Source organism: Panthera uncia, chromosome F2, assembly GCF_023721935.1.
Source record: "Panthera uncia isolate 11264 chromosome F2, Puncia_PCG_1.0, whole genome shotgun sequence".
In the NCBI taxonomy this organism is placed as follows: domain Eukaryota; kingdom Metazoa; phylum Chordata; class Mammalia; order Carnivora; family Felidae; genus Panthera; species Panthera uncia.
In genome coordinates, this window is record NC_064812.1 from 11,022,079 (window position 1) to 11,050,073 (window position 27,995).

The 27,995-nt window shown below is 46.7% G+C and overlaps 1 protein-coding gene and 1 long non-coding RNA gene across 10 annotated transcripts in view; both read left to right on the forward strand.

Moving 5' to 3' along the window:
• LOC125924729 (uncharacterized) overlaps nt 1–27,789 on the forward strand; it is a 33,143-nt gene extending 5,354 nt beyond the window's left edge. The window contains exon 2 of the long non-coding RNA XR_007458536.1: nt 1,006–27,789. This is a non-coding gene — a long non-coding RNA (uncharacterized LOC125924729). The remainder of the gene's footprint in view (nt 1–1,005) is intronic.
• Nucleotides 1–27,995, forward strand: part of ASAP1 (ArfGAP with SH3 domain, ankyrin repeat and PH domain 1) — a 313,407-nt gene that overhangs the window by 86,622 nt on the left and 198,790 nt on the right. The gene's annotated exons all lie outside the window — the stretch shown is intronic.

Below are 27,995 nucleotides of genomic sequence, written 5' to 3' on the forward strand. Positions count from 1 at the left end.
GGCCACTCTTGTTTCATTGCTGTTCCACCAGTTTAGTTTCCTGGGTGGGATATTCCCCACCGGATTATTCTGCAGGTCCCAGGCACACCATTTCACTGATGGTGTAGTTCAGGTTGTATCTCTAAAAGATAAGGGCTCTTTTAATAAAAAAATTAAAAAAAAAAAAATCATGGGGCAACTGGGTGGCTCAGTCGGTTAAGCGCCCAATTCTTGATTTCAGCTAGGGTCATGATCTCTCGGTTGGTGAGATTGAGCCCTGCCTCTGGTTCTGGGTTCTGTGCTGACAGCACAGAGCCTGCTTGGGATTCTCCACCCCCCTTCCTCTTTCTCTTCTCTCTCCTCTCTCTCTCCTCTCTCTCCTCCTCTCTCCCTCTCTCTCCCTCTCCCCCTCTCTCCCTCTCTCTCTCCCCCTCTCCCACTCATGCCCCTCTCAAAGTAAATAAAAAAATCTTTAAAAACCCACAATATTATTTTCACACTTAAAAACTTAATTCCCTAATACCATTAAATATTCCGTGTTTATATTTCTTCATTGGTCTCGAATGTTGGTTTGTTCAGGTCTGCATTCAAATAAGAGTCCTACAGTCTGTTTAGATTGTTGTGTCCTTTGCCCACCCCCACCCCCTCCTTTTTTCCCTTAATTTATTTGCTAAAGCAGCTATTCATTTGTCTCATACAGTTTCCCAATATTCTTTGCTGGGATTTTTGCTGATTGCATCCCTGTGGTGTTTAATGGGTTCCACTGCTCCTAGAATGTCCTGAAAACAGAGTAGGAGGTCTGATTTGGAATCAGCTTCAAGTTTGTCTTTGTTGGGAGGGGGGGAGGGGTGGGGCGAAAGTGTTGCCTTCCTGAGGACCTGATGTTGTTTACTTGCATCTAGAGGCCAAAGTGCCTGGTGTGTTCCTTCTCATTCCCTCCCTTCCTCTCTCAGATGCTATAACTGACCTGTCATTTCAGGTGTGAGAGAGGCCAGGTTTTTTAATCTAATGTGTCTTTTGGGTTAGCAACTTTCAGGAGGAACAAAATACAGGGAAGTGTGAGAGACATCATCTGATCATTTAACTTTAGGTGAGTGCTGTTCCGATATGCTGTTTTCTTACCCCACGGTGTTAGTTTTACTGTCTGTAATCTTCTGTTTAATTAACAAAGACTTTATTCTTACTTTGGATTCATACTGGCATTCCACACCTGTGACAGCTACTTGCTTGGAGTGACTCCCAGTTTGTTTCGGGTACACTGGTCCAGAACTGCAGACTAGTTAATGCCGTGACACGTATGCCCAGGATAGTGCTTTTGGGTAGACAAGGGATGTAGCAGGAATCTGGAATGTACAGATTGAGTTGCTGGCTAAGGATACATGCACATGGGCACAGTTTAGGCAGTATCATTCGATTGTGTGGCTGTCCGGGACCAACCAAGTTCATATCTTTATGTTTATGAAATAAAGGTAAAAACAGACCAGTTCAACCTACACCAAAGTCAAAAAGAGCAAGGCATATTTCACTGTAGAATTTGAGTTAGACATTGATGTACAGACGTCACATTGTACTAGAGTGAATACCATTGCTTTCCGAATATAAATAAAGTATTGTTATTTCAAAGAAGGAGCTTCAATGATCACTTAATCAAGTCCCTGAGGCCCTGAGAGAAGAAGGGACTTCCTCAAGATCTGTCGTTGAATTAAGGTGCCACACTATACAGTGGCAAAACTGGATTGGCCAAGGTGTCCCCAGTCATTACCACCTGTGAATTCTTGCCAAGGAAAAGAAGCTGTTTCTTTTTCCACAAGGACTGAAAAGGTCCTGGTACCTACTCAGAGTCACGGAGGTCTAGCAGCAGAGGCCAGTGTCCTTAAGTCATGTGAACTTGACCCATGCCATTTGAAGGGTAATGCATTTTGGCAAGTGGTGTTAGCATCCCAGAACATTTGAAGACAGAATAACAACCTTTATAGCCCCCAGAAGCATAGAAAGAGAAGTTTGTCCACTTTGCTGGGCCTGTCTCTTCATATGCAAACTTAGGGGATGGGGCCAGTTGTTCACGCTTTTCTGTCCTGGCCCAGCTCAGTGACCTACAATACCCTGTTTAACCTCTCTGGAGTAGTTTTCTCATGCACAGAGTTAGGACACTGGACTGACTTTTTCCTCTGCCTACATTCTGGAACTCTTGTTTAATTCGTGCACTCATGTGAGCGCACACACACACGCACACACAACCAAAAAAGAAGGTAAAAGTGTCTGGGAAGCTGAGTGTTTGTAAGCTCATGCTTCCCCTTGTTAATTCTCGATCTTTGGCTTCAGGGTTCCTTGTAAGTAACTGATACCCAGTTTAGAGGTAAAAAATCAAAACTGCAAAAATGGCTGTGAGCTAGAACATTTGTTTTTGTTGTGATTTTTCAGTATCAGTGTGAGAAAATTAATCTCACAAACCATGAGAAAGGGAAGAAACATTTGCCGGAACTGGAGGAGGCCCAGTAAGTCCATTCTCCCCTGCGTACGTTTGGGGCTACGTCATAAAATGAGGCTAATGGAAGCCAGGTTGGCCCACCTTCGTTCCTGGTGCAGCCCATGCTGGTCGGCCTGGCTTCTGTCTGTGGGCCGGTGGGTGGGTGTCCTGGTGCTGAGCTGCAGGAATGGAAGACTCACTGGCTGGGCAGAAAGGGACCGGCTCACCCCCAAGAGGGAGGTGCAAGGGAGTGACTGAGCCCTGTGGTGCTCAGCGTCTCCTCTCTCCTTGCCGGTTACTTTGTCTCCCGCGGGGTCAAGTGAGTGTGGGAGCGGGAGAAAGGCAGGGCGTTACGCCAGAGGGTACTCTTGCAAGGAAGGAGACGTCTGCCCGGAGTGGGAATGAAGGTGGCCCTCATACTTCTTCTAGGGATCCACCTCGGTCACCTGGTTTCCATCCTGTTTGCAGATCTGTATTTTCCTAAGCGTGGTAATTTTAAGCCCCTAGGGAGCAAGGTGTTCATGAGGCTGCCTGAGCTAGAGTAATGTCTACCTTTTCTTTCTTTTTTTTTTTTTTTTAAACATTCATTTATTTTTGAGAGACAGAGAGACAGAGCACAAGGGGGGCGGGGGCGGGGGCAGAGAGAAGGAGACACAGAATCCGCAGCAGGCTCCAGGCTCCGAGCTGTCAGCCCAGAGCCCGATGCAGGGCCTGAAACCCACAAACCGCGAGATCATGACCTGAGCTGAAGTCGGACGCCCAACCGACTGAGCCACCCAGGCGCCCCAAGTAACGCCTACCTTTTATTGGGCACTTTCTTTGTACTCGCCACTGTGCTGAGCGCTTTGGACTTGTTTTCATCTAATCATCACTCCACAACAAGTGAATAGGTGCCACTGTTAACTCCACTTTGTAGATGAGGAAACTAAGGCTTAGCAAGGCTAAGCCGATGCCTGAGGTTTATATAACTGGTGCAGATTAAGAAAGTCATGGGGCTCCTGGGTGGCCCAGCCAGTTAAGTGTCCGACTCTTGATCTCACCTCAGGTCATGATCTTGCAGTTCATGGGATTGAGCCCTCCATTGGGCTCTGTGCTGGTGACACGGAACCTGCTTGGGAGTCTCTGTGTCTCTCTCTGCCCCTTGCTCACTCTCTTGCATGCTCTCTCTCTCTCAAAAATAAGTAAACATTAAAAGAAAATCACTGGAAAAAAACCCTTTGGATACTACTCCTGAAATCATTATTGCACAATACACTAACTTGGATGTAAATTAAAAAATAAATAAAAATTAAAAAAAAAAAAAAGAGAGAGAGAGACAGACATGTCATTTTCTTCCATTCTAACTCTGTATGACATGCTTGTGTTGTGTTCTCTAATTCTGATACCGAGTAGCCCCAGGAAGGTGGCTGGAATGGCGTAGGGCTTAGGGAAAAACTTGAGCACCGTGGCTAAGAAGAAACAGTCGGAAGAGAAGAGTCAGAAGAGCAGGTCTGAGGTGATCAGTAGTGTCATCCTGGTAGGTGAGGAACCCGTGCTCTCTGGGTAGGCCATGACGTACAGATAGATACAGGCACAGACTTACACTTGATACTCACCGCCACTTACTGGTGGCATTGCCAGGTGCCAGCACCCGTGCCGGGTGTTTTATAGGTACTGGTCTCTTGGAAACGTGAATGCAGCGGTATCTTTTAAAGGGACTGGCGAGTGTTTTACAGTGTCCCTTTTGTCTGCCCTTAAACCTCTATCCATGTATACACGGGACCTCCTAGACCGAAACACCGCCTCACGATCCACCTAAGACGACTTGTATCCTTAGGGCTGGAAAGGACCCACACAGAGGATGTTCAGGTTCGAAGTCAGGGCCTCTGGGAGCTGGTGCAGCTTGTAGTGTTGCTTTTTTTTAGCATTTATTTTTGAGAGAGCATGAGCAGAAGGGGGCAGAGAAAGGATGACACAGACTCCGAAGCAGTCTCCAGGCTCTGAGCTATTCGCACAGACCCCAACGCGGAGCTCAAACTCACGAACTGTGAGGTCATGACTTCGTGGAGAAGTCTTACACTTAAGTGACTGAGCCACCGAGGTGCCCCTGCAGTATTGCTTTTTAAACCAGAAGTCCAAATATTTTCTTTTTCTTCCTCCTTTTAATGATGTCATCTTCTGTTTAAGTCTGTTAGATGCGGTTTCCTTTTGGTCTCAGTCGTATCCACACTCCCTTTCAAAGGCACCGTCCGTGTCCCGGGCCAGGGGCTCGGCTTCAGGGATCTGCAGTGATGGTGGCCAACTCCCTTAGACGTCACTTCCATCTTTACAGTGGACGGTATTCGTTTTGAGTGACGTAAGGGGAATAATAAGCGAGGATGGACTTGCGCATAGACATTCCAGGCTCGGTTCAGATCACTTCCATTAGAGGATGTATAAATAATAGCAAATCCTTTGGGGCCATGTTTAAATTACTACTGTTTTAAAAACTTCCCATTGTTAGCTGGAGTTGTTTGTTTTATACTTTGAAAATAGAATTTTAATCTAATTTGACTTACGATAGCCTGGCCTCATAGCGTTGCTTTCTGGAATTGTAAGTAACCTTTAACAGATATTGCTTATTTTGCCCTTTTAAAATAATGGTTTAACAAATGAAAAGAAATGCACATGCATTGAAAAAAGACTTGGAAGAGAGAGAACACAGGGTCCATAGAGATTGGCTCTAGGATAGAACTGGCCATTGCTATCTTAGCAATGTTAGGTTGTCTGCACGTTCCAAAGTTTCCATCTAAATGGATATTTTTCCTTAATTTTACAAAATGTGACCATTGGGAAAACAGAAGCAAGAGAATTTGAAAAATCACCCCCGACCCCAGCACTCCGTTCACCACCGCTGGCATTTTGGTGTCCCGCACTCGTCTCTGAGTAGCAAATGTGTTTCATTCCCCAGATCTGCAGTTTTCCCCCTTTGCACAGGTTCCCCACAGCCTGCCCAAGGCTGTATCTTCACAGAAGGACTCTCCTCCCCGACAGTAGCAGCCCCTGCTGAGTCTAACAGATAAGCCACCTTCACAATGAACCCAAACAGGAACCTTAGGGAGGAAACGCTTGTCCCCCTACAGTTAGTCTGTAGCCCCAAATGAGAACAGTGTGTTCTGTAGTAAAATGTAATCTACGCACTGTGTTGACATTGCGTGAAATTTGTTTATTTATAGTAAAGCTCATATGTATCTGGGATAGTTTCTGCATTGAGCCCATTAAGAAAATTTTGAGTGTGGGCAGAATTTAAACAGATTATTTCCTTATTTCCTCTAACGGGCATGCAGCTGCTCTGTTTAACCTACCCGTTCATAGAAAGTTTTCAGAGACATGTTTTTTTTAAACCAAGGAATATGTGATTTGGCGATGAAATCTATAAATAAAGTGACCCATTTTTAACTAGATTGCTGGTGTGCTTTTCAGCAGGACTTTGTGGTTTAGCTAATGAAATCTTTTCACACATGATCCTCTGAACCTTGTGTCTAGTTCTATCACTGCCGCGTTTATGACTTAATTGCCTTTGTGGTTTAATTCACTTCATGACACATTCATCACCATGAAGTTGTACACTCTTCACCCCCCTCTGTCCTAGTATTTGCTTGATGACTCTTGGGGTCAAGGAGAGGTCAAGAGGTGGTTTTGTGCTATTAAAAATAAGTGGTTGTTTGCATAGGCTAATCCGTCTTGTTTAATTAAAACGGTCTTTGAAATTTTAATTAGTGCATTGAATCTGCTTCCTCTTGATAATTTTCTGTTCCATAATACTATCGGTTGAGGCTATAATAAGTTATTTCTTTTACTTGTAGAGAATTAGAGTTTATAAAGTCCTTTCGTATTTATTCTTCCACGTAATCATTCCAACATTCTCCTCCCCCCAAACCCCGTTATGACAGATATTATTATCCTCAGATTTTTTGCAGGTGGGGAAACTGAGGTAGAGAAATTATAGGGAGAGTATGCTGGGTCCTTACGGCTATTAGATGGCAGGCCTGGGATGCTCCCACTATAGAAAGCGGACAGTTGGGATATTACAATTTAGGAAAAAGCTCCTGTTTCATTGTTGTCCGGGAGCCTTGGGGTGGCCCTCGTGTTAACACCTTGCAAGTATGTCGGGAGGCTCCTGTGGAGTACTGGAGTGTGAGATTTTCAGCTACACCAAGGAAGTTGACTTGGTCACGTCTTCCATCCTTGTGGTTCTGGCCATGAGTTCATGTGGCGGCACAGCTTCACATCGACGGGTGTTAAAGTCGGCTTTTGGAGGAACCAGAATCTGTTCTTTTTTTAAAAAAAATTTTTTTTCCTTGCATTTATTTATTTTTGAGAGACAGAGACAGCATGAGCAGGGGAGGGGCAGAGAGAGAGGGAGACACAGAATCCGAAGCAGGCCCCAGGCTCTGAGTTGTCAGCACAGAGCCCGACACGGGGCTCGAACCCATGAACCCCTTGAGATCATGACCTGACCTGAAGTGGGACGCTTAACTCACCGAGCCACCCAGGCACCCTGCAGAATCTGTTCTTACTTGCTTCCTCTAGAGGCAGTGTCTGTTGGTGTAGAGTTTTTCCACTTTCCCCCCTTTGTGACTGTGGTGTCCACACTTTCCAGATGCATCCAAGTGTAGGTCTTCCTGACCATGCCACTCGACTACACAGAGCATGGAGAGAGTCATACCCCGGGCACAGCCCTTGTGGCTCCTGGCTGAGCTCCTGTTCCTCTCCACCCCTCCACGGGAGAGACGTTACGTACACATAGGTGTAGTGCTCAGCGATTTAAATGTTTCCCTTCCAATTCTCATTTCATCTTCTGCCGGCCTTGTGAGGTAGGAGGAACAGAGGTGAGCACCTGCATCGTCCAGCTCCCGTGCTCTACTCTGCCAACGAGGAGACCACAAGACTCGGAAACAAAAACGCGAGGCCAAAGTCACAAAGCGATGATGCTGGACCTGAAGCCAGGTATTTCTGGCTTCAAAATGCCTGCTCCCTCTACTGTAGTAAGCTGCCTTTCCAAAAGTACAAAATAGATTTTTTTAAAGCTTTAGGATTAAAATGACACCTGAGAGACATCACGTTTGCGCAGTAAGCCGCTTCCTCCCTCAAAAGTTGTCTCCGGTTTCTGACATAGAATTGATTTAAGAAATGTTCACAATTTAAATTTATAACTCAGTTTGCTCCTGGCATATGTATTCTCGAATTTAGAATGCTATCACAAACCCTTTAGTTATTACAGAAATATTATAAACACCTACAACTATCCATCCTAATGAGGAGATTTGCCAGTCACAGCTTCAAAATTCTATTCCACGCTTAAAAGATATTCCATAAGCTAAGAAGTTCACAATTACCTACTTTCAAAATAAGATAATAGTGTTTCCCTTGGTTGGATTATAAAAACAGATTCTTGACTCCAAATCCAGCTGACCAACCCCATGTTATGATCAAAATGAGAAGTCTGAATATAGGCAGACTCGAGGGATGCAGTGAACTACCCAGTAAATAAAATGTAAATCACAGAGAATAAAATCAAGTAGTACCTTTATAACTCTCAGTGTCTGCATGCAAATATAACCCCCTTCAGAGTGAGGTACACATGGTCTTTTAAAAATTATTGTGGATCAGAAGCAAAAAATTAGCGAGGGCAGGATCTTTTGATAAAACAATCAGATTTAGTCAAATTTAATTAACATCATCAGGGAAGAAAGGGAGGAAGAAAATCCCAAATACGGATAATTCAGAGGTCATTTTTTGGGGTCTTGTCAGCAATAGATTTAGTTTTTTCACCATCTGTGCTGTGTTTTTGACAGACATAAAAAATAATTTCACCTCCCTCGATACGTGTCAGCTGACGGGGAGCGAGTACGCAGAAAGGGGAGCAACCACAGGTAGTCAAAGGAAAGGACCGGTTGGAGCTTTAAATTTTAACCCACACCGTGCAGCTTACATGCAGGTAATCACAGTTTTAGTAGTCGATCAACAAGCACGTACTGAAGCACCTCCCATGCATCAAGGGGTTAAAAGCACTGGACACCAGAGCTCCAGACCAAGGGAGCGTGGAGTCAGGGCCCCTGAACGAGGGCGGCTGGGCACAGTGAACGACATGTTTCTAGTTTTGTTTCTCTCTGGGGTCGCTGCCCTGAAAGGCTTACGTGTTTAATTGGAGGAGAAAAAGCACCGTGGAGAGAAAACATCGAGATGGAGAATAGAAATGTTAAGTGGCATGGTTGACGCGTCAGGAGCACTAACACATTTGTGTGGCTCGTTGGGATTTACTTCACGAGCGGACCCTAAGTATATGTAGGAGATAGCTTCCCAGCCCCCTCCCTTTCATCTTTACATCTGCTCATTTAATTTCCAGCAAAGAGCTGGGTCTGTTCCGCGCCTGTGCCCTAAGGTTATTGGCCTCCATCCCCACACGTCTCGTGTAAAAAGTTTAAGAGGCGATGAAGGACCGGCTCTGGCTCAGACCTTTGACCAGTTGATCCCGTGAACCCTCAAGGGGGCTTTGTACGAATGACGATGGCTACGGGTTTTCTCTTTGTTTCAGAATTGATTTTGTTGCTTAAAAAAAGGACATTTATCAAAGGCTGAAGGGATTGTCAATGTGGGGAGAGGGGCATTAAAAAGGAAGCCATTATCCAAATGACGGGAGGAGGGGGAGTCGCTTAGGATGTACGTTTACACTGACGAGTATAAACAGAAGGTAATTGAATGCCTGGCTAAATAATCCTACCTGCATAAGAGCTAAAGCACAGGAAGTGCCTGCTCTTTGCTAGATTCCCTGCAGGACTAAGGCCTTCTTGGTTTGTTTTTATTAAATTTTTTTTTAAGTTTTTTTATTTATTTTGAAAGAGAGAGAGAGAGAGAGCATGAGTGGAGTAGGAGGAGTGAGAGGGAGAGAGAATTCCAAGCGGACTCTGCACCACCAGCCCACCAACCGCAAGATCGTGACCTGAGCTGAGATCAAGAGTCGGACAGTGAGCCACTGAGGCCTTCTAGACCTAACTCCTGACTCCTCCCAAGAGCCCCACAGGTTGGAATTATCATTGCTGCCCTTCGAGGGAGAAACCTAAGGCTTAAGAAAGTTAACTCCTGTTGAAGCTTTCATAGTCAACCAGTCCATGGCTGAGTGGACTCTAGAACCAGGCGTTTCTGACCTCAGAGTCCCAGTTGATTGTGACAAGTCATAGCTTCCTCTGATGATGTTAGGACTGTAAGCAAAGGACCTTGTGGGAATGATGTCTGGAGAGAAGTGCCGAGTATGATGGAGGAGACCTGCGTGAATCCAGGGGACCCAGATAGCTAATAAAGTGCGTTGTGGTAGTGGCAGAGGGGCTGCTGGATGTGAGGTTCTTGGTAGGATCCCTCCTAGGGTGTCCCGGGGGGGGCAGTGAAATGCTGACAGACAAGTCCATTTGAACAGTGGAGTTTTGAGGTTGCTTAAGCCGCAGATCACTTGCTAATTGTGCCTCGAGGCTAGTGTAACCTATCTGGTCTTTGGTGTCTTCACTAATGAAATGGGGGTGATTGATTATATGAATGAATGAAATAATCCATCATTACGAGGTGCCCACAACGTAGCAGGAATTTTTTAAGCACCATGTGTAGGACAGTGAAAAATAGATCAGGGGTGGGGGTGGGGGCGCCTGGGTGACTCAGTCAGTCAAGCATCCAACTCTCGATTTCGGCTCAGATCATCATCTCACAGTTTGTGGGTTCGAGCCCTGTGTCGGGTGGGCTCTGGACCGACGATGTGAAGCCTGCTTGGGATTCTCTCTCTGCCCCTCCCCTGCTCGTTCTGTCTCTCTTTCTCTCTCAAATAAACTTTAAACACACACACGCACAGATCAAGGAGTGCACTCATTGAGCTTATTTTCCAAGGGGGACAGATAGTCAAGAAATCAGCAAATACAGTTTGTCAGGTGGTGGCGAAGTGCCAGGAAGAAGGAAAGAAGAGAGAGGTACAAGAGCACGAGGGTAGGTAGGCTTCAAGAGCAAACGTGGAGTTAGCCGCATAGATGTGAAGGCAGGGCAATGCAAAGGTAGTGACAAGCATACCTGGCATGTTCCAGAAGCAGTGAGGTCTTGTGGCCAAGGAAGAAGTGGAAAGAGAGGTTGGAAGGGGGGTCCTATGGCCATTGTAAGCACTTTGGCTTTTATTCTGACTGAATAGGGAGCCTCTGGAGCATCTTGAGTAGAACAACAAAATCTGAATTGACTTCCCTTTAAAAAGAGCCCCTCTGTGGGACACCTGGGTGGCCCAGTCAGTTAGGCATCTGACCCTTGATCTCAGCTTAGGTCATGATCTCACACTTTGTGGGATCGAGCCCCGCATCAGCTCTGGAGTCTGCTAGGGATTCTCTCTCTCCCTCTCTCTCTGCCCCTCCCCGACTGGTGCTGTCTCTCAAAATAAACAAATAGGGGCAGCTGGGTGGCTCAGTCGATTGAACCGCTGAGTGTCGACTTTGGCTTAGGTCATGATCTCGTGGTTCGTGAGTTGGAGCCCCACATCGGGCTCGCTCCTGTCAGCCTGTCAATGTAGAGTCCGCTTCAGATCCTGTCCACCATCACTGCCCCTCCCCCACGTGCACTCTCAAAAACTTAAAAAAAGAAAAAAAAAAAAAAGAATCCCTCTGCTCCTGGCTGGCTCAGTTGGTGGAGCATGAGATCTTGATCTCAGGGTTGTGAGTTCGAGCCCCACTTTCAGTGTAGAGATTACTTAAAAAATAACATCTTTTAAAAAAATTATTAAAATGGTCCCTCTGGCTACTGTGGAAGATAGACTGTGAGGGTACTGAAAACATGCAAACATTTGACAAGTGGAGATCAAGCTAAGATTGTCAGTTACAGCCCTGGGGTGAGCAGGTGTCTAGAAGACCATTGGTTATAAAAGTGTAAATTGCTTGTCACGCTTCAGGAAGGGCTGAGTAGTGAAAGTTGCTTTTGCCCCGCCCCTTCATTACATGAGACTGTTGGGCATGATCACGTTCACGGATTAAAATGGTTTTTATTCATCTAATGTATTAGCACTATACTTAGTATTGATATTAGTCTGAGAGCAGAGGTGATATTTCTTTTTAGGGTGAATGGACCAGATTTGATACTTGTTTCTACTTGGAACTGGAACAGAAAAATAATAATGCAAGATGTTCTTTTCTTTTTAAAAAAATTTTTTTGTAATGTTTATTTATTTTAGAGACAGAGCACAAGCAGGGGAGGGGCAGAGAGAGCCGGAGACAGAATCTGAAGCAGGCTGCAGGCTCTGAGCCGTCAGCACAGAGCCAGACACAGGGCTCGAACCCATGAACCATGAGATCATGACCTGAGCCAAGGTCGGACACCCAATCAACTGAGCCACCCAGGCGCCCCTGGGTGTTCTTTTCTAAACACCATAAAGGATTAAAGTATATTTGGTTTTATCATAAAGTATATACATTCAGTGCATGAGAATCAGTTTCTTCTTTTTTTTTTAATTTTTTAAAGTTTATTTTTTGAGAGAGAGAGAGAGAGCAGGGGAGGGGCAGAGAGAGAGGGAGAGAGAATCCCAAGAAGGCTCCACATTGTCAGCACAGAGCCCAATGTGGGGCTCAAACTCACGAACCACGACATCATGACCTGAGCTGAAACCAAGAGTTGGACACTTAACTGACTGAGTCACCCAGGTGCCCCTAAGAATCATTTTCTTAGCAAAAAAGGGAGACTTTTTCCTAAATCAGTGGTTCTCAGGGGGTAAAGGTCATTTTGTTTCAGCCCCCTACCCAGGGACATTCAGCAATGTCTGAAGACGGGTTTTTTTTTTGCCCTTGTCCATAAACTTTGTTTTTAATTAATAGGTTTGCTTTTGATTTTTTTTTTCAATGTTCATTTATGTTTGAGAGAGAGAGAAAGCATGCACAAGTGGGGGAAGGGCAGAAAGAGAAGGGGCGGATCAGAAGCAGGCTTCAGGCTCTTGAGCTGTCAGTGCAGAGCCAGACGCGGGGCCCAAACTCACGAACTGTGAGATCATAACCTGAGCCAAAGTCGGACACTTTACCAGCTGAGCCATCCAGGCGTGCTTAGATTGGTTTTTTTAAAGAACAGCTTTAGGTTTACAGAAAAATTGAGCTGAAGGTATGAAGAGTTTTCGTATAGTCCCTCACCGCCCCTGTTCCCCAGCCCCCCAATTACTAACACTTTCCATTAGATTCCATTAGAGTTCACGCTTTGTATCGTGCCTTCTATGGGTTTCAACAAATGTGTGCTATGTATCCAGCGTTACTGTAGGTACACGGTGTGTGCTGTGGTTTTGCTGCCCTGAAAATCCCCTATGCTCTACCTTTGTATCCTTCCCCCTCCTTCTAGACCCGTGGGAACCACTGATCTATTATTCGCTGTCTCCACAGTTTTGCCCGTCTCAGAACGTCCGTGCGTCAGATTGCACAGTATGTATGTAGCCTTTTCAGAGCGGCTTCTTTCACTTAGCATAATGTGCATTCACGGTTCCTCCATGTCTTTTCCTAGCTTTACTGGCTCATTTCTTTTTAGCCCTGAATAGCATTTCATTGTCCGGATGCATAAAGATGTGTACCACAGTGTGTTTATCCGTTCTCTGGAGGAAGGACGTGTTGGTCGCTCCTCTGGAGAGGTTTTGGATTGTTAACCTGAGAAGAAGCCAGGATGCTGCTAGATCCCCCCACAGGACACCCGCACAACACAGAATTACCCAAGTCAGTATCGCAGGGGTGGAGAAAGCTCTGTTCAAAATACACGCTAAATAGGATGAGACAGAGTATTTTAATCACACACTTTCAGTTTTGCTGTGCTTGAGGGTAGTTTGAGAACCTCAACCTTATAGCAACCCCAGACACGAAAGTTCCATCTTGTAGATGAAGAAACAAACAGGCTAAGAAATGTTAGTAACAAGCCTCCTGTCATTCTGCTAGTAAGTGGCCAAAGCCAGGGTTTCGGACCCGCAGCTTCTGTCCCTGAGCCCGAGTAGGACACTGTCACCCTCCCCCCTCCCCTTCCAGGTGTTATTTCAGTCTTTCCTCCTGTATTATTTAGGGATTCTTTTGGGTGTGTTTTTAACCAAAACAATCGTCCTTTTTTCCCTTGGTGACTTGAATGTCTTGTAATCTTTTCAGTTCAGCGGACGTTCTTGGAGTACATGCTAGGTCACCCTGTGCTGCAGGAGCAGCAGAGCTGAGGAAACCACGGTCCTCAGGGGCCTTTCAGTCTGGTTGTCTTCTGGTTCCTTCTGTCTTCATCCTCCTCTCCCCTTCGATGCGGCTGCCCCAGAAGGTAGAGATACGGTGACACATGTCCTCTGATGACCCAGCCCTTCCTAGTCCCAGAACCGAAAACCTGTTTGCTCTACAGAGCCATTTACTTAATGAAGTCATGAAACTTTAGGCACCCACACCCCCTGCACCCCAGCTGGTGTCTGTCTCAGGTCTTGGCTGCCATCTCTGGCCTTCCTCCTGTGGCCGTGAATCCGCTTCCCTGGCACGCGGCAGCTGATCTGGATAAAGAAGTTGGTTGTTCTTTTCAGTGCCCATTAGAGGCCTGCCCTCTCGATCTGTTCTTCCTGTTTGCTGTGAAAAACAGCTGCCAGCGTTGGTTTAAAAGCCAGCATTTTTATTTGTTTGGGATTTTTGCCTATTCATTTTTAGCATTTCTCTCATCTCTTGCAGCCGTGGAGATAGCTGTTCGTTGTGGCACATACTCTGTGTCTGGGGAAAATGAACACCACCCCCCACCCCCACTCCCGCCCCCAACACACTACACAAACACACATCCCATAAAATATTTGCTTGTTTGTTTTTTAGCAACCCAGGCTGGTTTCCGTTCCGTTTATTTAATCCTCAGAGAATTTTCTTAAGTATAAGGCTGGTGTGATGCCTTTTTTTTTATTGGGTAAGGTCAAAAAAAGGTGTATGTGGTTTTTCAGATCTTTGTGCAAATGAGCGAGCACCAGTCTGTGCATGCGTGGACACATTCTCTATAATGTTAGCAGCCACAGCCAGATCATTTGTCTACATGCCTTTTCTCTCCTTTTGGAACATCAACTCCTGGAGCACAGAGATCGCAAGTAATTATTTGAGTACCTGCCCCTACCTGGGAGCAGGCTCTGGGCTCTGGGTGTTGGGAACCCTCTGCCTTCATGGAGGTTGCAGTCCGTCATTATGTGCCTGACCCAGTCATTCTGTTTCTGCGAATTTTTTCCTAATTTGTTTTCATCATGGATGTGTGATGTAGGTTTAATTGAATAAAGACAGAAACTGAAGAAGAAAAAAACATGGTGCAAATGCACCCGCCCTGGACAGGCTCCCGTAAATAGCAATGACCATTCAGTATAGCAGGTGCTTGCCCTTCGTTCAGCAACTATTGAGTGCCAGCTGTATGCTGGGCACCGTTCTCGGAACTCAGGCCACAGCTGTGAATACAGTAGACCAAAGTGAAAGTCCTTGCCTTCTTAGAGTGTCATTCTAGAACACAGTTTCTATTCATCTCTGCTCAACTATGGAAATGTGTATAAAATGCTACGAGATAATAGGGTAGGAGCAGTGGTGTACGTGGATTAAAGTCACACCAGAATTGCTATCGTTTTGCAGAGCACGCTCTTGTTTGTGGGTATAATAAAGGGAGCCACTGTGTTCATTATACATACTGAAAGAGTGAGGTTTTTGTCTGAGAGTAAGCTTTGGTACAAGGTCATTTCATAGTTAGGAGGTGGAGGAAGGTAGCCTAAGTACTTATGCAAGCCACTTATCATTAGGGTAGTCTGGATAAAATACAGGGCACTATTTCTTGTCATGTCCTGTGTTGATGCTGGTTCCCCATACACTCATCTGAACTAATGGGCTCTTTGGCATCATTTCCTCAAATGCATCATAGGGAATGAATTTCTCTACTAAGAACCCCCATGATAGCTTTGTCAGACAGGGTTTTGATTTAGCGATCACAAGATGTGCTTCCCAGGCACAGGATGGCAAGGGGGGAGGGTCCCTGTCGGTCCTTAAGTGCAAGCAGCCCCCTCTTAGAGATGAATCATCGCTCTCTTACCGATGCTCTTCTGCTGAGACCTTGCCCGAACCGGAGGTAAAGGGCTGCACGGTGTCTCTTCCCTGTCTTGGCCAAGGGGGTCAACCGTGGGGTGGGCTTGTTATTTTATATATTCAGCTGTTTAAAAAGGGGATAAATAAAGCAGGAAAAGATGTTCGTTATAGAAATCATAGCAAGATTTTCCTATAGAACGGTCAAGCCCGAGTTGCCTCAGCTTCATTATCTGTTCTAGAAATTGAGAACTTGCCATACTAGCCTGAGAAATGGTGTCCGACTGTGGTTCTCTACCTTGTCTTCACATAAGAATCATGCTGGGAACTTAAAAAATCCCAGGCCACTCCCCAGACCAATAAAAGCAGAAACTTAGGGGAGGGCTGGGTGGTCCTGGGTGAATCCTGTGTGTTGCTCACACCGAGAATTTCTGCAATATGGTCGCACCAGCCACACAAGGCATTTTACCTTTTCAAAATTAGGAAATAGGGGTAACGTAAAAATTGTATCCTTTCCTTAAAAGGAGAAACATATGACAGGAGGAGTTCATGTAGATGTCCTTACTTGGTTTGATTTTAAACTCTCGCATTTAATTAAAGCTGAAAGTTACATCTGATGTTCACCTGCTTCATGCCCTGATCAGTAGGAAATTCTGGGAACTCATAACTCTTTTTGTATTGACTTTGCAGTGTGTGTGTGTGTGTGTGTGTGTGTGTGTGTGTGAATTTTTCTTATTTGGCCACAAAACTATGTGTTTTAGCTTGTTTATTTTTCATTCCTTGTTTTGGCTAAAATTGTTTTTTAAGGAACTGACTGACTCCTCATCTGATTAACTTCCCTCCTGCGTATGTGGCTCATTTCACACTCCACCCTGTCCTTCGATGGCTTTCTATTCCATCACAGAGGTTCGTATGGAAAAATATCCACCTAGTCTATTTATGATGTGTGTTTCTCTAAAACACGTTATTTCTGATCTTGAAATGTAATGTTTTTAAGTATGTTTAAAATTTTTAAGATGTTTTTATTTTTGAGAGAGAGAGCGTGTGCATGCATGGGGAGGGACAGAGCGAGAGGGAGACACAGACTCCGAAGCAGGTTCCGGTCCCTGAGCTGTCAGCACAGAGCCCGACTAGGGCCCAAACCCACGAACCGCAAGACCATGACCTGAGGTGAAGTCGGACACTCAGTTGACAGAGCCTCCCAGGAGCCACTAAATATGTTTTTTAATAGGAACTTGTTCTCTGAAATGCTTTTGCTGCTGATGCTGTGGTTCCTTCTGGTTTCGAACTTTTTAAATTCTGCTCTGGAAAGGTCCTGCTACGTTTCCATCTTCTTGATTACCATCTCTTTAAATCCTCAGTCCCTCCCTCGTCTTTCCCCCCCGTTGTTGAAGTGCAACGGGTAGTCTGTCTTTGTCTTGTCACAATTTATGGGGAGTGACAGCAGTGTGCACTTCAATAATATAGCAACCAAGCCCATGTATCATTGTTTTCTGGCAAATGTCCTGCCTGGATACGCATCCTTAATGAGGAGTATGGATGGTGTTATGACAGATGATGCTGGCCCACAGCAAAGCAGGCAGCAAACGTGACTTGTCAGTGATGTCCGGTTACCAGCACTGCTGAGTCCGTTAGTGACCTACTTTTACGTCATCAGTCCCCACGCATACACGTGGCGCTAAGGCAACGTTCTCATTGCCAGCACCTCCAAATGTTGGGAAGACACCTAACCGGTTTTTCAGTGTCCCTGGGCCCCGTGGAGTGTGGAGTAGACTCATCTGTGCACAGCACAGTGCACAGCTTGCCCTTGAACGGTTCACAACCTCTGTCATTGCCGCCGCATCCGTTCCTGTTCTCTCCCAGCTCTGGGCAGATGCACAGGCGCACAGATGTAGCCTGGTGGGCACCCAGCCTACCCCAACCCCTTTTCAGTCTCTCCTTTTAATCTTTATTTACCTTCCCCCACCTCCGACAGCTCTCTGGGTTATGAAACCATTCACTTCACCAATAAAGATTTTTATTTATTTGTTTCTAAAGTTCATAGCCTGTACCAGGCACTCTGCCGGGTGCTGAGGCACAGCTGAGTATAAGACACATGTGGTTCCTACCTCCCTAACACCCACTGTCTGGTGGGGGAGACAGACAAGGAAGCAGGAACTTACAGTCACGTGTGGTAAGTGCTGTGATGGGGATGGGGATGGGGCTGGGGGTCCTGCGAATCCAGGGCAGAGGACCACCTAACCTACTGGTTCAAAGGAGGATTTCCAGAGGGAGTGACACCTCAGGACCTGAAGACTAGAGGTGGGGGACAACCTACCACTTTCGAGAAGTCTGGCTTGTTACAGCTGGAGTATGATGGGGAGACAGGGTGGAACAAGGGCTGGAAAGACAGCAGGGCCTTACCCTGAGATCAACGGAAAGCCTTTAGGGTTTGCAGCAAGGGATTGGCATGATTTGCCTTTGAGAAGGACCTCTCCGACTGCAGGGTGGAGACTGGCCTGGACCAGGGCAAGCATAAATGAAGGGTGACCAGTTGTTAGACTGTGGAAGATGACCCAGCGAGAGCTGTTAGTGGCCTGGCCCGGCCAGGGGAGAAGGCTGGAGAAGGGACCCAAGGAATATTTAACCCACCTCCGCTTTCTAGGGACACAAATGATGCTTGGCCCCTGAAAATGAGGGCTTGTCCCACACCTGGATCTCCATCTGTTAGCTTCCTACTAAGCAAGGCATCTTCATGGATACAGCCACTCTAACAGGTTCCCTGTCCCTTTCTGGGTTTCCAGATTCTAGGGCCAAACACTGGATTGGTTGTGCAATGGCCATAATCATCACCTGGCTCTTCTGTCATCTCTGTAGAACCCTAGAGTGCAGAAAGTTAGAGCAGAGTGATTCTTTAAGGTTCGTCCTGTCCAGTCCTCCACATTTTAGCAGTGACTAGTTGATGGCCCAAACGAGGGAAATGACACTCAAACCCCCTCAGAGCATTGGGATTGGAACCGGATGTTTCCGTTCCTGGGTAGGTGATTCTTTGGGCTTAAACAACTGCTTCTTGGACTGGCTTGACTATGTGAGTGTGTTACTCAGCGCGTTTTGCGTCTCCCACTCTTCTCAGTGGACTCCTCTGAAAATGTGTGGCAGGTAAATAAATCAAGGTTGGTCTTGGGTGTGCCCTTCTTTTAAGGCCCTGGGCTTGCCCTGAAGGAACAGTGTGTTATCTTTTAGCTCTGCCTTTTCTGTCCTGTTTACTGCTTGTTTTGTCACTGACTGCAGTGAACTCTGATCCTAGATTCCCCTTTCTTGAGCCATTGGTGGGTGGCAGGGATCACAAGGACTCTGGGGACTTCTTTTGGGCTTTATTGTGGTGACAGGCAGTCCTGCTCCATCTCTGTCCTTTACAGCCCGGCCGCCAGGAGCCTGGCCTTGGGAATCAGACTGGGCTTGAATCCTAGCTCTGCCACTTGCCCACTGGGCAAGGTTCTCATCAGTGAAATAGGGACAGCCAGACTGCAGGTTTTAAAAAGTAATAAATGGGAAGAAGTCCAGAACAGGGCCCTACACATGGCTGATGCTCAATAAATGGTGACTGTGTTTATGCTAGATTATTGTTCTCTGTCCCCTCATTGCAGTTGGCCAAACTGTAGATTTAGTCACCACATACCTGTTGACCACCAGTTGTCCTGTGTTGATTCCCTGATGAGATTTCAGGAGGGTGGGCTCTTTGTTTCCACCCTTCTGAGTGATAGATTGTAAATTCTTGTCTCTCTCACCCTCCCTGAACCTTGTCAGTTAAAGCTGCCAGACTCTGGGAACAGTGAGAAACCAGTGGGCAGTGAGGGTCTTCAGCCTGTGGGACAAGTGGCCAAAGCAGGGGAACAGAGGCTAGTGTTCCCTGCTTTGGAAGCTAGCTTAAATTTTTCTTTTCTTTGAAACTTTTTGTGCAGTCGCTCTTGTGCTCTGAAGAAACACAGAAATGGCTGCAAAGAAAGGGCAAGGTGGTCCAGAGCCATCCTCCTCAGATGCGGGATTAAGAAAGTGGCGGGAGGCTAATATTTGAGGCCAGAACAGGGAAATGTAATGAGTGGTGAGCTTCCAGATTCTGCTTAGTGGGATAACCACATGGTCTTAGTGAAAGAAAAGAGGAAAGCGACGGTGGAAATAACAATTTCAGTAATGCCTGCTTACCGTTCTCCGTAAGAACTCTGCCCTGGAGTGAGCACGACATGGCTGTTGAGGAAGGTTTTCACAGAGCTAAGCGAAAATCTTCACAAACAAAGAACCTATTTTATTACAGAGAAGCATCCAAAGACAAACGTCAACTTGATCTGGTATTCAGTCAGGTAAATCTCTGCTTGTGAGTAGCGCCGTCCTCAGAGTGGGGAGAGTCTTGTCCTTTGAGAGGTCAGTACCCTGAGCAAGACTGCATACAGAAGAGAAGGCCGGGTTTTGACAGGTCTGAGGTTCTTCTGAGCAGGCTTTCCTGGGAAAGCCCTGGGCTGGGGTTTCAGAGGTGAGTAAGGTAGCCCTTTGGCTCATTACAGAAGAATCCAGCAGTCCCTTTGATGGGCGCTATTTTGGGAACTACAGGGAAGGGCTTTGGGAGCAAAGATGGGACTGATACAAAATTTTTTTTCCGTTTAATAAGCCCAGCTCCTGAACTCAATATATTTAATTTTACAGTGTAGTACAGCCAGGACCCGGTCCAAAAATGTTCCTGAAATCTCCGTGAAACCTAGTTAAGGACTGATTATCACAAATCTTGTGCCATAGCTTCGTGGTATTTTTAGGAGCCATTCTGAAGACCAGTGGCAGCACAGATTATAGCCCCACGTCACGCCACCCCCCCCCCCCCCCATGCCCGTCAGCTGGGATGCAGCTTATTACCAAAGCCCACCAGTTCCCGGTCTCAGGCTTTCCAGGCACCAGCGTGTGTAATTAACAGCTGCATTCATTGTGCATTTACCTTTTGCTGGATGTTTTGTATACATTATCTCATTTAAATCTCAGGGTAACCTTAGGGCAAGGATGGTCATTTCTGTTTCATAGTTGAGGACCGTGCGGCTAAGGGTTTTTACGGAGCTTGCCTAGGGTTACCACCCATAAGTCTCAGCACTTACAGAGCCTGGGGCTTATGGAATCCAGCTCTGTGTGATTCAGGAACCACTGCTTTTTCCGCAGTAGTTCCTGGGTAATCACCCTAGTGCAGTCCTTGCAGAAAAAGGAGTTAACTTCAGGGCTTCAAATCCATGTGGGAGAAAATTTAGGACATTTTTATTACTGCCGTCTCTGCTGTATGCTAGGCCCTATCCACATTCCCACAGATTGGGTCGTTTGTCTTTCTGACTTCTAGATAAGCTAATTTAAAAAAAAACATTTTTTTTAATGTTTACTTTTGAGAGAGAGGGAGAGGGAGACACAGAATCCGAAGCAGGTTCCAGGCTCTGAGCTGTCAGCACAGAGCCTGATGTGGGGAACAGTGAGATCATGACCCGAGCTGAAGTCGGACACCTAACCGACTGAGCCACACAGGCGCGCCCCACCCCCAGATATGCTAATTTTAAGATTTTTTTTTATCTTTATTTATTTTTGAGAGAGACAGAGTGAGAGTGGGGGAGGGACAGAAAGAGAGGGAGACACAGGATCTGAAGCAGGCTCCAGGCTCTCTCTGAACTGTCAGCACAGAGCCCGATGTGGGGCTCGAACCCACGAACTGTGAGATCATGACCTGAGACGAAGTCAGATGCATAACCGACAGAGCCACCCAGGCACCCCCAGATAGGCTAATTTTAAAAAAAGAAGGCATCTCATCATCTTTTTAATAGCTTCTGTTCTCTTCCAAGTTAAACCAAAGAGTCACTTGTCATTTGCCTCAGTAATTGGACTGTGACTTTAGGGGCACCTAGGTGGCTCAGTCTGTTAAGCATCCGACTCTTATTTCTACTCAGGTCATGATCTTGCGGTTGGTGAGATTGAGCCCCGCATTGGGCTCTGTGCTGACAGCACGGGGCCTGCTTGGGATTCTCTGTGTCAGCCCTCCCCCTGCTTGCACTCACTCTCAAAATATTTTTTAAAAAATCGGACTGTGACTTTAAATGGCTGCTAGAGTTGGCCTTTTGCTGGTTTGACTCACCTTAAAGTGGTTCTCCGTTTTCATTGGCCATGTGAGGACATGTGACTCTTGATGCCCCACCACCCCCAGCAAAGCGGAGGCCCAGATAGGAGATCAGAGAGCCTGGGTCTGTGGGAAGGTCACTGTGCGCTGGACAGTTTAGTCACTTGGAACACATTGTCTCGTGGACTCTCCCAACAGTCTCAGCAGGGCCCTGTTGCTGCCCCCAGGGTGTGGGCGCACCTGATATGTAGTGGGTGTGGGTTTCAGACCCAGCTCTGTCCTGCTCCTGTAGTTCCTTCCATATCACAGGGAAAGGCCAAGGTGGCTTGAGAAGGCGGGCTTCACGGGATGCAGAGGACCGGACTGAGGCAGCAGGGAGCTCCGCATTATTTCTCCCTCTCAGGACCTGTCACCGGGTGCCGCTTACAAACTCATACTATGAAAGTCTTAGGAGTTGTAAGTCCCAGAACTCCTAGCAGTGGACAAAAGGCCATGCATTTCAGTTATTGGGTGGAAAAACCCTCTGTGGTTGACCGAGAGAAAACTTACAACAACTGACATTTCCTCACACCGAGTGTTGCTTGTGTTGTCCCATGTCCTCATCGGCAACATGCGGATGTTCATACCTGTTGTGGGAGAGAGAACTGAGATAGTGAAGTATTAGCAGAGAGCCCTGCACTGATGGTGGGGCTCCCGTTGCATTAGTGGGTACGGCACAGCCTCGTCCAGCTAGCTCATCATTGTCTCAACACCTAGGCCCGTCGCAAGGCACATGCATGGTGCACGTTCAGTAAACGTTGAGTTACTTATTTTCTGCCTTCACTTACTCCCCAGATATTTGAGCACCTAGTGTTGTGTCTTAGGGAGGCCATGGGCACTTAACACACCAAGGGCATTTATAGCCTTGTGAGATACACGATCATTTACCAACATAATCCAAGGAAAGTCTCCTAGTGATGAGTGGTAGTCAGGTGGTGACCTTTGAGGTTATAGAGTATAAAGCTGATTTTGAAATCCTTCCCCAGCTCTGTGGTTGATTTATGCCAGGGGTGGGAATGTCCTTACTACTTCGGGCTTTGCTGTCAGAATTGAACCTTGTGTGCATTCTAAGCCGGGCTGGACCTGAACATGTCTTGTCATTGCTCTGTGACTGAAGGATGATCTAATGTGTATTGTGAGGCCATTTGGTTTCAAGAAATGATAGTTTGCTGAGGAACACGGGATGGGTATGGGAAATTAGGAAAGAACTAGAAATTAGAGCTCTGCTGCAGCTGACTAAACCCACTCTTACCTGGTGGGCAGCCGCTCGTGGTTTGAAAGGGTTTGGCAAATCCCTCAGTTTCTTGTCCTCATGTGGAGTCTGGCTACTTTTCCTCAGTTTTTAATACTTGCCAAGTACTGTGAGCAACAGAATTCCAGACCGAGCTGCTAACTGCATGAAGATTGCATGGCTGCTGCTGAAAACAATAGGATGGTAAAACCATTGTTACGTACGTCCTCTCTTCTGGTCCCACAGGAGTCCTGTAAGAGTGTCTCATCTCTGCTTTATAGGTAATAAAGCTGAAGCACAGAGAGGTTTTGTGACATGCCTGGAGTCACACAGTAAAAATGCTGTTGGACTATTTGAACCCAAGTCTTAAAACTCCCAAGTTCAGAGCTTGCTTTGTTGTTTTTCATCATGTAATGTTTCCATATTGAGGTACCAGAAGTCCTCGGTCAGTACCATTGCCTTTGAGTTGGTGCGCTTGTGCACACAGGGTACATGACACAGTTTTAGGTGGTGAAGAATCTGGACCAGGAATGGAATTCTGCAGTAATCGCCTTCTGGAAAGTTCCGTGGCCGTTTCTGATTTAGAGCCTGGAACAGCAAACCATTTCCCCTGCAGCCCAGCTCAGAGGACCCTGCTCTGCAAAACCTCCATCGTGGGTGGGGACAGGTAGTTGTTTGCCCCATGAGTGTTGTATTCATGTTCCTGTTACACAGCTAATTACTGCACCTTAACTACCTGACTACCTACCTACCCAGGCAGCCCATCAGCTCCCCGGAGACCTAGAAAGAGTCCCGTTCACCATTGTAGCCCCAGAGCCTGGCTTGTTTTGGCCCTGCATACACATGAAATGTATGAACACATGCATGCTTAATCCAGGCTCTGTTTTTGCTCTCCTCACTCTACCCCCCATTGTCTGTTTTTTATGGATTTCTTTAAGTTTCTTTATTTTTGACACAGACAGTACGAGCAGGGGAGGGGCTGAGAGAGAGAGAGAGAGAGAGAGAGAGAGAGAGAGAGAATCCCAAGCAGGCTCCTTGCTGTCAGCACAGAGCCCAACATGGGGCTCAATCTCATGAACCATGAGATTATGACCTGAGCCAAAATCAAGAGTTGGACGCTTAACTGACGGGGCCACCCCGGTGCCCCTGCATTTTTTTTTTTTTTAATAGAATCTGGAAGGAGAAGGAAGTGTAAGGGTGGCAGATAAAATTAAAATTTTTAGTTTGGCTTCTCACCAGTAGCTTTTGGGAAAGTGTTTTAAGGAAATGAGTCTCACTTGGGGCTTGAGGATGGTCCGGTCCATTCCAGTGAATAAACAAGCATTGACTGCAGCTACGGTTTATGTGGAATGCTTGCACGTTCTTTCCTCAGTGTCCCCTTGTAGCCAGTGGAATGTAATAAGTGACATTCTAGGGGGCCCAAGAGTGACCAGACTTTTCCACAGTTTGGAGAACTTTAACATATGGTGGCTTGGGATCTCATGAGTTCATTTATGTCTGGAAACGTAAGTGGGGTAAGATTTACTGCTAAGTAAATGGGGGCTTCAGCCACGTTTTTCAAGGCGTGAATGGAACTTACTCATTTGTTCACTCCACTGATAGACACCATTCAAAGTGTTTTTGCTGTGTAGCAGGAGATAACTTTCTGCAGACCTTTTCCTTAGGACGGTACGTCTTAGATCACAGACATGTGGAGGCAGAGGTGAGGGGGCAGATGAACAAGAAACTGTTCCGGGGGCGCCTGGGTGGCTCAGTCGGTTAAGCATCTGACTTGAGCTCAGGTCATGATCTCACGGTTCATGAGCTCGAGCTCCGCATCAGGCTCTGTGCTGGCAGCTCAGAGCCTGGAGGCTGCTTCAGTTTCTGTGTCCCCCTCTCTCTCTCTGCCCCTCCCCCACTCACACTCTGTCTCTCTCTCTCTCCCCCTCAAGAATAAATAGACATTAAAAAAAAAAAAAATTGAAAAACTAAAAAAAAAGAAACTGTTGGACCTAGGTCTTATATAATTTTTTTTCTCTGGAATTAATTCGCTTGGAATATATACTTTAGCAACTGTCTGTGTTTGGCTCCAGCCTTCCTCTTTGGGTGTCAATCCTGGTTTCATCTCTGAGTTTTTTCAATAGGAGAATTTGACATTCACATTCTGAGAGTGCTCTGTAATGTTTCCATTTACATACTAGTTTCCCTCGTTTTTTGGCTGCAGGGGTATATGAATACATACAAGAATCTGAGGTTCATTTTTAGCTGCAGCAGAGGCAAGCCCCAGGGGAAAAGTCAAGATAGCTGGATTCCTGAAATGGTAACTTGGCAACTTATCTTTTCTGGTTCTGAGCCTACAAAATGTTCTTTAGTTTTAGAACATAAGTAGCTCGTATCTGTAAAGGTCTTCGTTAAAATGCTGCGTTGAATGCATCAAGAGCCCTTATAATCCTTACCCCTTTAACCCGAGGTACCTGTCATCGGCTTGAAAGCAGGCCAGAGCAAGGGGGGACAGTATATATGGTAAGGTATTAAAATTGGTCATGCCTTCCTGGCACAAGGAAAGGAAAGAGAAGTAATGTCTTGTGTGTTAAAATGCGAGGTTTTGTGGTGATTCAGAGCACCTGCAAGGAAATAGTCCCGAGGTAAAGATTAGCGGGGTTTGGGATTGGTGGGAGGGATTCGACATTTTGAAAGGCCTCATAAATGTGACCATTTATGTGACAGCCTGGGAAGAATGACCACCACTGGAACGAGGGGTAGCCAGAAGGGCTTAGGTGATTCTTTATGAAGTCAGGCATGGATCCCCAAGCGGACTGGCTAGACGAGGACGTCATAAAACCCTGATTCAGGTATGCTTCTATTTTTATGAAGCATGGCTTGAAGCATGGTTTCTGTGGTTAAACCCTGGGGAAATAAAGGGAGGTCCAGCTCTCTAGGTGAAGGAGGTTAATGCCTGTTTGTTGAATGGATGTACAGACCAGACTCCTGAATGCCCTTTTCCCCCTCAATCTCCGAGCAAATCTGTCATTGCTGGCTGAGCTCTGTAAAGGCACGACTACAGGTAGGACTCTTCAGCCCCAAATGAAATATTCCCTGATAAGCTTTGGCAGAGAGGTCTTACCTGTCAGAGGCCCTTGATGCTTTCTAAGATATGCTTTTATTAACAGTTGTTTTAACAGGGGATGTTTTTCTATAGCAGCTGTTGCAAAACAATGGAAATATTCCGATGAGTAAATTTTGAAGTTCCAAATTGAGGAATGATGCTTTTGAAGTCAGATAACAGAACCAAAAGGTTAAAAATACATTAAAAGTTCCAGTTTTATTTAAAAAAAAAAAAAAAGAGCCTTAGATGAAAAGTCTCAAGCAGTTTCCAGCTTAGTTGAAGAGGTAAGCTTTCTGCATTTACATTAATTAGGAGAGCCATGTGGTGCTGACTGAGGGATCTGTATGGCTGTGGCTCAGCAAAGGGAGAAGGGTTCCATGGAGACTTGATGTAGGAGGACTGGAACAGCTTGGGATGCTTTTCTCCTGCTCGCTGCTTGATTGACTGTGTGTGGAGCATTCCAGGGAGAGGGACCTAGGCCAGAGGAGGGTCATCGCAGGGACCCAGTGGGGCAACAGAGTGCATAGGTGATATTTTTTAGAGAAACGTCAGATCGGTTTATCAAACCTTCCCTGGGTCCCTCCTGTGGGCTAGGCTGAGTGCAAAGGGCTAGGGGTACAGAGTTGACAAAACCCAGGCATGGGTGGCCCTATGGGAGCTTACTATAGTAAAGGACACAGTAATAATGCCCTGTAAATTCTGACACGGTTATGGCCCCTAACATAATCTAGCTCTGCTAGCGTGCACACCAACCGTGTGACATTGGCCTTATTCCTAGTTTGCGATGAGGAAGTCAAGTGCCTATGGTTTGGGTGATTTGCCGCCAGTGCTGGGCTTCAGTCCCTGGCCCTCAGAGTTTATATCCTCATCACCACATCGCACTGTGCTTCCCCCGGGCTAGAAAAAGTAGCCTAACGAGCCCCCCCCCCCCCCCCCGCAAATCAGCTGACTGCCCTCCTCAAAGATAGATGGGCAGGTAGATAGGTAGAGAGATTAGAAAGACAGATTGACTAGACAAGACGCTCACAGTATCAGAGGAGGGTACGACTGAATGCGTGCTGGCTGCCTCTACGTTGGCACTTGGTCCATTGGTCCAAGGTCTTCCTGATCAGCAGTGACGTCACCTAACTGCCTTATGTCATTATCCTCCACCAACCCTCAGGTGGTCCTTCCATCCCTCTGTACTTCCAGGCCTGTGCCTGATAGGTGCCTGTCCAGGCACAGGCCTTGGGCAGGGAATGTGCAGAGGGGTGTGAGGCTCAACCCCTGACCTGGAGGTGTATGCAATCTGTTTTGTCTGATTACAATCAAATAATTCTGCTTCACGGCCTCCGGTTTTCTTCTCCTTCCACATTCCTCCCGGTTCGTCTGCTTTGTTCCCCTGGCAGCATTATGGGGTGCACTCCCTGCCCTGCCGAGAGGAGCTCCTTTGGGCTCCCCGCAGGCTGGCCCTCAGGGAACCCTCCCTCAAGGTGTGCTCGCTCCCCTTTTCACCCGCCCGGCCCTTCTTCCATCTGGGGCTCCTCCCTTTGGCGTGAAGGCCTGCACTCTCCTGAGCGTGTCCTCCGGGGTCAGTCTTGCTTCCCTGTCATTTCGTAAGGATGAGCACATGGACAGCGAAGGCACCTGCTCACCCGGGCATCCGTTTAGACAGCCGAACGCTGCCGCGTTAGTAAGTTCAGTAAATGTGTCGGCTGCTCTGCATCTTGAACCCCCACCGCAGTCCTGGTGTAAATATAGATCGGCACGAAGGTGATGGTGGCCGCTCACCGTGCACTTACTGGGCAGGCACGTTCTGAGAGCTTGGTATGCTTTGCCTCCCAGAAGCCTGCAGTGGCCCACATTGTACAGAGGAGGAAACTGAGGCACACAGGGTAGGGACCTCACTCGAGCGGGATTAAAGCCTCCCGAGCTGGGGCCTCCCGACACCCTCTGTAACCACAGTGCCATCGGTGCATGAAGGAATTCTCCCACCTGCTGTGACTCTAGATTTTGTGAATGGTGTTTTTTTTTTTTTCATGTCAGACCAAGCCTTGGGCTTT